The sequence below is a fragment of the Crocodylus porosus genome, unplaced genomic scaffold (genome assembly GCF_001723895.1).
Source record: "Crocodylus porosus isolate Cpor-Errol unplaced genomic scaffold, CroPor_comp1, whole genome shotgun sequence".
Lineage (NCBI taxonomy): Eukaryota > Metazoa > Chordata > Crocodylia > Crocodylidae > Crocodylus > Crocodylus porosus.
The window spans coordinates 39,026,772-39,035,609 of NW_017728886.1; the positions used below are offsets into that span (position 1 = coordinate 39,026,772).

Here is an 8,838-nt window from a genome sequence, read left to right on the forward strand (position 1 = left end):
AATGGGCCTGTAGTTAGCCAGATCCACTCTCCTCCCTTTCTTGAAGATCGGCACCACATTGACCTTCTTCCAGTCTTCGGGCACTACACCAGAGTGCCAGGAGTTTTCAAAGATCCGTGCCAGGGGCTGGGCTATGATGCTCGCCAGCTCCTTGAGTACCCTGGGGTGCATACTGAGATTTGTCAAGGAACTAGTCTTTAGAGTCTTCTACGAGAGCATTTTCAGCTCTCTGGTACTTCCGATGTTCTGCCTGACTAATGTTTCCTGGAGGTTGTGTTACCAACCAGTTGACACCTGTGGTTTTCCAAATGTTTATTAATGCAACCTGTTTAGCAAGAAAATGTGAAAACAGAAGAGTTTTGTATCATTCTTCTTGTATACAGCATTTTCTAGGTTTAGGTATATTTTTTTATGATGACACGTGGTGAGTTAAGACAAAAGTAATTGTTGGTGGTGGTGGCGATCCCTTACGGTTGAGGATGTTCACTCCCATGGGTCAAGTAAAGAGTTTTAAATGAGTCCATTGATGGCTAAGAAGGCCAATCCTTGAGCCACAGACTCTCTGGCAAACACTACGGGGAGGGTCAGACCACAGTTTTCTTGGTCTTGTTTCCTTTCCTGCTTTTTCTGTCGTTTTTCTGTCTTCATTTAAGTAAGATGTACCTTCTCTCACAAGGCGTTGTCATGTAGCTCTGTCCTGGGCACATTTGTCCCAATTTGGTGTCAGTTCCACACTTCTTAATGGTCACCTTGAGGGGGTCCTCAAAGCATTTCCCTTGGCCCCTGTGTATCCTTTTTCCTTGGCTGAGTTGGGAGTATAACAGTTGTGCCCTGCCCACCACAGCTGATGTTGAATAATCAGTGCTTCAAAACTGGTGGTGTTAGCATCAGTGAGGACACTGGTATTTACATGATGATCTTCCCACTTTATGCTAAGGATCTTCTAGAAATAGTGCAGGCACTGGCATTCCAGGCTTTTCAAGTGGTCTCTGTAGATCATTCAAGCATCACAGCTGTAGAGAAGAGTTGGGAGCTTTGTTTGAGTCCTGATGTTGTGATCATTGAACACATGATGATTCAGTCAAAGCTGGCACATCAGATTCTATACTGCACCTCCGTGTCGATGTTGGCTTTCTTTGAGAAATCGCAGCTGAAGTATGCAAAATGTTCAACATTCTCCAGCCTCTGTCCATCAATGAGGATCTTTCCAGGGATGTTTACTGGTCCAGAGCAAACTGGAGAAGCACCTTTCTTTTTCTAATGTTAAGGGTCAGCCTTAGGCACTTAAGAGAAGCAGTTAAGGACCATTTGTAAGTCCTCCTCCATATGTGCAATGACAGCATAATCATCGGCATATTGAAGTTCCACAATCGAGGCTGAAGTAACCTTGATTTTGGCATAGAGGCAGGAGAGACTGAGAAAGTTACTGTGCATCCTGTACTTGATGCCGCTGCCATGTGGCAGACAGTTATGGATGAGTATCTTGATGACCACAAGAAAGATGGAAAACAAAATTGGTGCGATCATGAAGCCCTTCTTTATGCAAGTTCAAATGGCAAAGTTCTTCATAGTAGAGCCACTGCATAGGAAGGAGTCTTAGGATGGTGATACACTTCCCTGTGCAGCCAGACTTTGATAAGATCTTCCATAGAGCTTCCAAAAGTAGTTGGTTTTGAATTGCCCTTGGAATTTATGAACAGTGGGAGGACACCTTAGAAAAGTGGTAGAAATCTAGTGAAAATTGCCTAAACCTAGCAAAATTCACATCTCCCTTCCCCTTCCCCTTACAACTGCCATCCGAAAATGTGCAAATGAAAACAAATCTCTTTTGTGGAAATGGGAGTTCATCCTAAGCAGCTTCAGTATATGCAATCCTCATTTGTACAGGCTAATGCTGGAAGAATGTATTGCTTTCTCATGAATAATCAGCATTCCTCCAGCAGGAGGACAACTGTCACTCAGTCATGTGTGCAGAGAAAAAAAACTCACCAAAAAACCAAAATTCCTCCGTATTATATGCATCTTTATACGTAATGGACCTTGTGCCCTCATTTTTCTATAACAGTGCTTTCCCCTTTTTGCAGTGACAACAAATGAACCAACCAGCTCATGTACAAAAAATGAAAAAGCAGTTAGTTTCTGCTATGGCTCTGCTGTGTGTGGAAGCTGCCTAAAGTGGCATCCCGCTATATACTTTTCTGAGACTTGATGCCTACAGAGTTTAGTTGAGGTATGCTTCTTGCCTCACCTGTAAAAAATAGACAGTTTGTACTTCCAGTGCTGTCATCTTGACAGTCAATAGGATATCACTAGTCATACACCTGTGGGCATGACAGGTAATTCTGGCAGTGCTAGTCACCCTTTTTTCTCTCTGTTCCTTTAAATCAGGGCTGGGAAAAATGTGGCCATTCTATCTGACCCACGGGGAGAGTGATCAATGTCCCTTGTGGTGAGGGAAGGAGCGGGGCAGGGTCAGATGCTGCCCAGGTGGGGTGGGGCACAGGATTGAGCCTTGGCTCATCTAGAAGGTTTGTGGGGGGGAGGTTGCGCACCTCTCAGAACTGTGTGGGGCGGGGTGGGCGGGCTACAGCTGCAGGCTGGAGCCAGGGCTTTGCCCAGCTCTTCTTGCCAGACTCTTCTTGGTGGGGGCTGGGCTTGGAGCAGGTCGCAGTGGTGATGGGAGGGAGCTATGCAGGGGGCTGCAGGCACCCTGAATTTTGCTGTAGCCCCTCCTAACTCCTCCCAATGCTACAGCACAGTCCCAGCTCTTCCTGGTTCATGGGTGGAGTGGGGGTGAGCCGGGGCTGTGCCAGGCAGGCGTTGCCGGCACTAGGAGTGTGTGTGTGTGGGGGGGGCTACAACAAAATTTGGGGTGGCTGCAGCTCCCTCCGAACACTGCCGCCACCCACCCCAAGCCCAGTTCCTGCCAAAAAGAGCCTGGCACAGCTCCAGTTCCAGCCTGCAGCTGCAAACCACCCATCCTTCCCTGTGCAGATTCAGGGGGTGCGGTGCACCTGCCCCCCTACCCGCCCCCCCAGATGAGCCGTGGCTCTGTCCTGTTCCCCACCCCACTGTGCCTGGCTGGGTAGCACCTGCCTCAGCCCCTACCCCACTCCCTCCCTCACCGTAGGGGGTATTTATCTGCCCCCCACATCTTTTCCCTCTCTCTTTCTCTTCCACCACAATGGACTTACCAGCTGCATGCAGCTCTCCAAGCTGCCAAGCTATACTCCTTGCTGCCTGCCTGCTGTGTGCAGGAACAGGCATTTATTGGCCAAGTTGTCAGCTGCATCAGGCCGATTTCCAATACAGCCAATTTTCTTTATATCGGTGCCGATATTGAATTGTGTGTCTTTAAGAATATTAGCCCCACATTTTATAAAAGATATTACCTCTCAAAACTCTAAAATTTCAGGTATGCATTTGGCTTTGCTGGGCAGGTTTTGGTTTTCTCTGTGCGCTGTTCCTGTTGCCTATGTCAAATCTTTTAGATGTATATGTATATCCCCATAAAAGATCTGCAAGAGCAACAAGGATATGTGCCTTTAAGGAAGTGCTGTATCTTAAGATTCCTATATTTAGTACTTTGAATAGAAATCAATGCACTTCCTTTTCTAAAGCTTCATCTAATGCTGTAGTAGTTTGAGATTTCTGATGGCTCTTCAGATCAACAAGATACTGGTTTAAAAAATCTATTTCAGAGCAACAAGATTAGCCTGTAAACTTGCTTTAGGTTTAGAGCTGTAGCTTTTTCTTTGATCTGCTCTAAGAATCAGGGACTTGGTGTATGAAGGGAACACAGATGCTGCTTGAATATATTTGATGTGAAATACTTAATGAGTAAGAAATAAACCAAGCAGTGACTTGCCAGTGAAATTATTGCTGAACCAAAATTAACAACACAAAGTGCTTAAATAAACTGAGAGTTGGATTCAGCAAGGAGAATTGAACTTTACTAAGGCACTTTATTAAATTAGGCTAGTTAGAAAATATAAAGCACCACTCAATTGTGATTAAATACAGTAGTGATGAATCTGTACTTGTCTTTCTCTCCAAGGAAAACAGTGTTAATTAGTATAGTACCTTTTAGTGTATGGTGGAATAAGATGTTCCAGCATGTAAATGTGTATATTTGCAAATAAACTATTCAGCTATTCTATCAAGTACCTAAATGGTGGGCAAAAGAAAGTTAATTTTCATCACAGACATTATTAATAGATTCTTTATATGGTCCAAGAGCCAAAAAAGTTCCTCATGTACACATGAAGTGTAATTAAACATAATTAAAACTTTATAAAGACGTAATAAATGTAGGCTTCATCCTTTAGGAGTTTGGGAAATGTAGGTCCTAATACCTCACACAAAGAACAACAGAAAGGCAGAGGATGTGATACCTTACCTTGACCTGGGTAGAATGGCTAAAAAATAATCCTCATCCAGGCGGGCTTAACTTTAAGACATTCAGGCTGCTTGCAGAAGTTAAGCACCCTCACCCTCCCAAAAATGGCACTTTACTTTAAATTCTGTGCCCTCCCACGCCAAGCTGAACACGTGCCCAGAACAGGCAGCGCATTAGTTTGACCTGACTTGCTTGATGTCTGTATGGATCAGGAGCTCTAGTAGGGCTTTTTGGGCACTTTTATCTAATAGCTGATAGACTCAGCTTTAGAAAAAATCACCAAAAAGCCCCACTGAAATGTCTGATCTATACAGACATTGAGGAGTTGGTTCAAAGCAATACTCTGCTTCTTCTGGTAAAGTGCCTCTTACTTTATTTTTTTTGTAATATCTACAAGCAGCTTTAGCAGCTACTCAGGATGGGTTGACACACGTTAATGGGTAAATGGTCCCATTTTAAGGGCCTTTATGATGCTTTAAAGGTAACCTGAACATCACCCTGAAACTGCCTGGCTTGCACTGTTGGGGTGGGACATAGTAAATAAAGAACAATTATAAAGCCAAAAGTCTGACTGACATGCCAGGACAACTAACTACAGTCCGTGACAGCCTGTGTATATTTGTGAGTGTCCAGAGATGGGCTCTACACATAAACACGCTTCATGTTTAGGGTAAGGAAGCTGGCTGCTGGGCTTTCTTTCTAAAAAGAGAATAAGGCAGACCACATAATTAGGAAATGAGGTTATATTCTCCTTTCTCAGACAGGCTCTACAGGGAAAGAAAAAAAGCTCAGACCACCATATTGATATCATTTGAAATGACCATATTTGGAAGAAGATTATCTGCCTCCCTCAATTGGCTCCTTTGCTCTGGAAGCCAAGGGAAAGGCACGGTCTGAGGCATCTTTGATCTGACACTAAGGCATCTTGCCTTGAAGCTTTAACAAGAAATACTTGGATATTTCACCTGGCTAGATCAGAAAGGACCAGGGGAGGGAAGAAAATCATTGTCTGCTGGTGTGCAGCTATGTGAAAGTTCATGTGGAGTTGAAGTAGTTTGTTGTACTGTTCCATAGGCAGCAGTCAGGCCTGCAAGCTTTCTTTGATTGCTTTACTCTATACTCATACCTCCGCTCACTCAGCCCTATAGAACTCCAACACTGAGCGTGGCTTGCACACTATCTGTCTAGGTGCCTGTCAGCTGACTCTCAAGTTGCATGCTCCTTTTTTTGGAATTTTGAAAGTATTTATTTAAGAGAAGGGATGTTTTTATTTCAGAGAAAGCAGAACAGTTGTTTGGAGGTTTAACCTGTTCATATTTATCTGTTCCTCTTGGTTCCCTATTACTCAATTCCAATTCATATCCTTTCTAAAGTCAGTCTTTCCTTTCCCTAACATTCCTTTTTAACCTAGTAAATATCTTAAAGAAAGACAGTTTAAAATTATTAGTAAGGACCATGTTTTCAGTAAGCCCTAAATACTTTATATGCTGGAACAATATTATCCCACAAAAAACAATCACAAACACAAATTACACCCAGGATTGAAAAGTAATTTGAAGTAATTGTGTCTTTTTGCAATATATTGTAAGTGCACATTTGGAAATTAGAGGCACAGGTACTCTGATTTAGCTCCACAGTTCCCTTCTGGTTAGTATAAAAGGCAAGCACAAATTGCTTACACAGTGAGAGGTTGAACCTTTTGAAAAGATTAGCAACTTGAATACCTGTTACATAGAATATTTTGTGTAGAGAAATGCTTATGATATAATACATTAACAGAAGATGGAGTGACACCAAAAACTGTAGAACATTTTTTAGAGAATTAGAATTTTGATATCACATAAGCCAATTTTTTGGCAAGAGCAGAAGGTATTTGGAAGCATCACAATTTCCTGAATGCTATCAAAAAGTATTATTTATTTAAGAGAGGAAAGGATTTTTGGGGTGGTATCTTTTATTGGACCAACTGCATGGTTGGGGTGGACTTAGGCTTTCAAATGCAATGCATTCTTTCTTTGGTCACTGAATGAAGATGAATGAATGAAGACGCATGCATTGCATTCAAAAGCTTGTGGGTATGTGCACATGTTCGCTGTATCCAATCTATGATCACGCAGCTTACTTTAAGCTGCGTGATCATAGATTGGGAGTGGCATGTGGACATGTTTGCTGGTGTACATGGTCTGGGAGCAGTGCTGGGAACCCGATTTAACTCAGTTAGGAAGGCTAGCAGGTCTGGGGTTGGCTGGCAGGTCCATGAGGACGGTTGGTGGGTATGCAAGGGGGCTTGTCTGTCCAAGGGTGGGAGGGTCGGGACGTGAAAAATAGCTCAGCCAGAGGGGAGATGGGAGTAGAAAAAGCATAATCCTGGGGCTGAGACCCATTCTTGGGCTTCCCCAGCACTGGGGCTGCGCTCCAAATGTGTGCAGACATTCAATATAGCAGGCTAACCCAGTCCTGATCTAATATAGTTCACCTCCTCAACTGAACTACATTAGATCAGGCTGGCCACTTTTTGTTCAGTCTAACCTCCCTGAACATTTGTACAGATTGGCACTTAGGTCAACCTAACCCTAGTTAAGGACACCTACATGTAACATTTGCACATGCCCTGTTTAAGTCTATCCTAACCATCCATTTAGTTCAATAAAAGATATCCCCCACAAAAATCCTTGCATCTCACATTTTCTGGACCATCAGAACTACAACATTATTCCAGTGCCTTATTTTTTAGATTTATATGTTGCCCTTCCCAACAAAGGGTTAGGGGCAAAAGCAACATGTGAAATAATAGAATATGAAAGAAAAGCTCCTTAAACAGTGTCTCAGCCTATCTTGGCTGGCTAAATGCATGCCCAAAAAAGAAGGTCTTACAACATTTCTGGAAGATGTCCAGACTCAGGCTCTGGCAGGCCACAAGGGAGAGGAAGTTACAAAGCTGAATAGCAAGAATGACCTCCCATATGTTTTTGCCAGTGACATGTCTGGTATCTATTGGACTGATGGTACCAATAGAAGATTACTGATCTTTGGGATCACGATAAGGCCTAATGGAAAAGGTAGGCCCTGAGGTACATAGGGCCCAGACCATTTCCAATCCTGTAGTTCAAAACCAGAACTTTGAATTGTACCTGGAAAGCTATTGCAAGGCAGTGCAGACCCTGGGACACTAGAGTTGTCCTCCTAGCTACCCACCCTGGTTATTCATGCACAGGCTTGTCTTTCCGTCATATCACATAAAGTTGAAGAAAGTAATAGGTCAGAGGAAGGACTGAGAATGGTTCTTGAGCCACTTAAATGGGTATAAAGCAGAGTTTAGGTATCTAAATTTGAAACAGAGATTAAAAAAAAAAAAGACCTGTTAGGGTGGAGGATGGGAGGCAGGAAGAGCCCCACCTTGAGTCTGGGGCAGGTAGCTGGGCTTTTCCAACCCCAGGCCTAACCTCTGAACCTATGCAGATGTCTGCTTGATTGGACTAACCCATTCCTGATCTAAGTCAGTTCACCTTCTCAGGTGAACTCATTTACATCAGGCCTGCCATTTTTAGTCTGATTTATCACCTCCCCCCCACTTTCCCCATCCTCTCCAAACAGCTGTACCAATTGGCATTGACATTGACCTAATCCTGTAACATCTGTACATACCCCCAGTGGCACAGTTGGCAAGATCTATGTCTAGTTATGATTTGACTGGATTCCTATTTCTTTTTCTTGACACAAATAAGAGAGTGTTGGGGAATGTTTCAAGTGTGGGTCCACTGACCACTTGAAACCTCAGTGCCCTGTGATATTGGCAAAAGATGACAGACCCCCAACTCCAGGCAGTTGGAGCCATAGACATATATGAAGGGGTCCTCAGTACATATGTGTGATTTAAACTGCTGCCATGGGAGTGGAACTTGTTAAAGAAATCAAGGTTAATGGTAAAGTATGTCTGGGGTGGAGGGATACAGGATCCCAAATTTCTGTGTTCTATGAATGTTAAAGAGAGCTGCTAGGCTAGGCTGGGTTGGCCCCACCCCAGTATGCTTGCAGCCAATACCAGGAGTGATATAGAAGAGGGGAGTCAGGCTCAGAGGGAAGAGGACTCTCCTGGTTTCTGGTCAGACATTCTTCCAGGTCAGCCCAGATGCCTGGATAGTTTATTGAACAGGGACTGAGGAGCAGCTGTGGTGCCCCATTACACCTGGCCATACTCATGCAGCAGAGTGGGGGACCAATTGCCTTACAGAAACCCCGCATGTAGCTTGGGTAGCATCTGACACCCTGGGCTTTTGTCACTGAGGGGACTGTCATAGGGATCCTTGTATTAAACTGAATTACGCTCCAGAGCAAGCAGACTCATGTTTTAGTTTCATAGTTTCTAGGGTTGGAAGGGACCTGAGCAGATCATCTAGTCCGACCCCCTGCCATGGCAGGAAAGAATACTGAGGTCAAAC

The 8,838-nt window shown here is 43.9% G+C and overlaps 1 long non-coding RNA gene across 1 annotated transcript in view; it reads left to right on the forward strand.

The window, feature by feature from the left end:
* LOC109320667 overlaps nucleotides 1-8,838 on the forward strand; it is a 15,902-nt gene that overhangs the window by 4,213 nt on the left and 2,851 nt on the right. The window contains exon 2 of the long non-coding RNA XR_002103842.1: nucleotides 896-902. This is a non-coding gene — a long non-coding RNA (uncharacterized LOC109320667). The remainder of the gene's footprint in view (nucleotides 1-895; nucleotides 903-8,838) is intronic.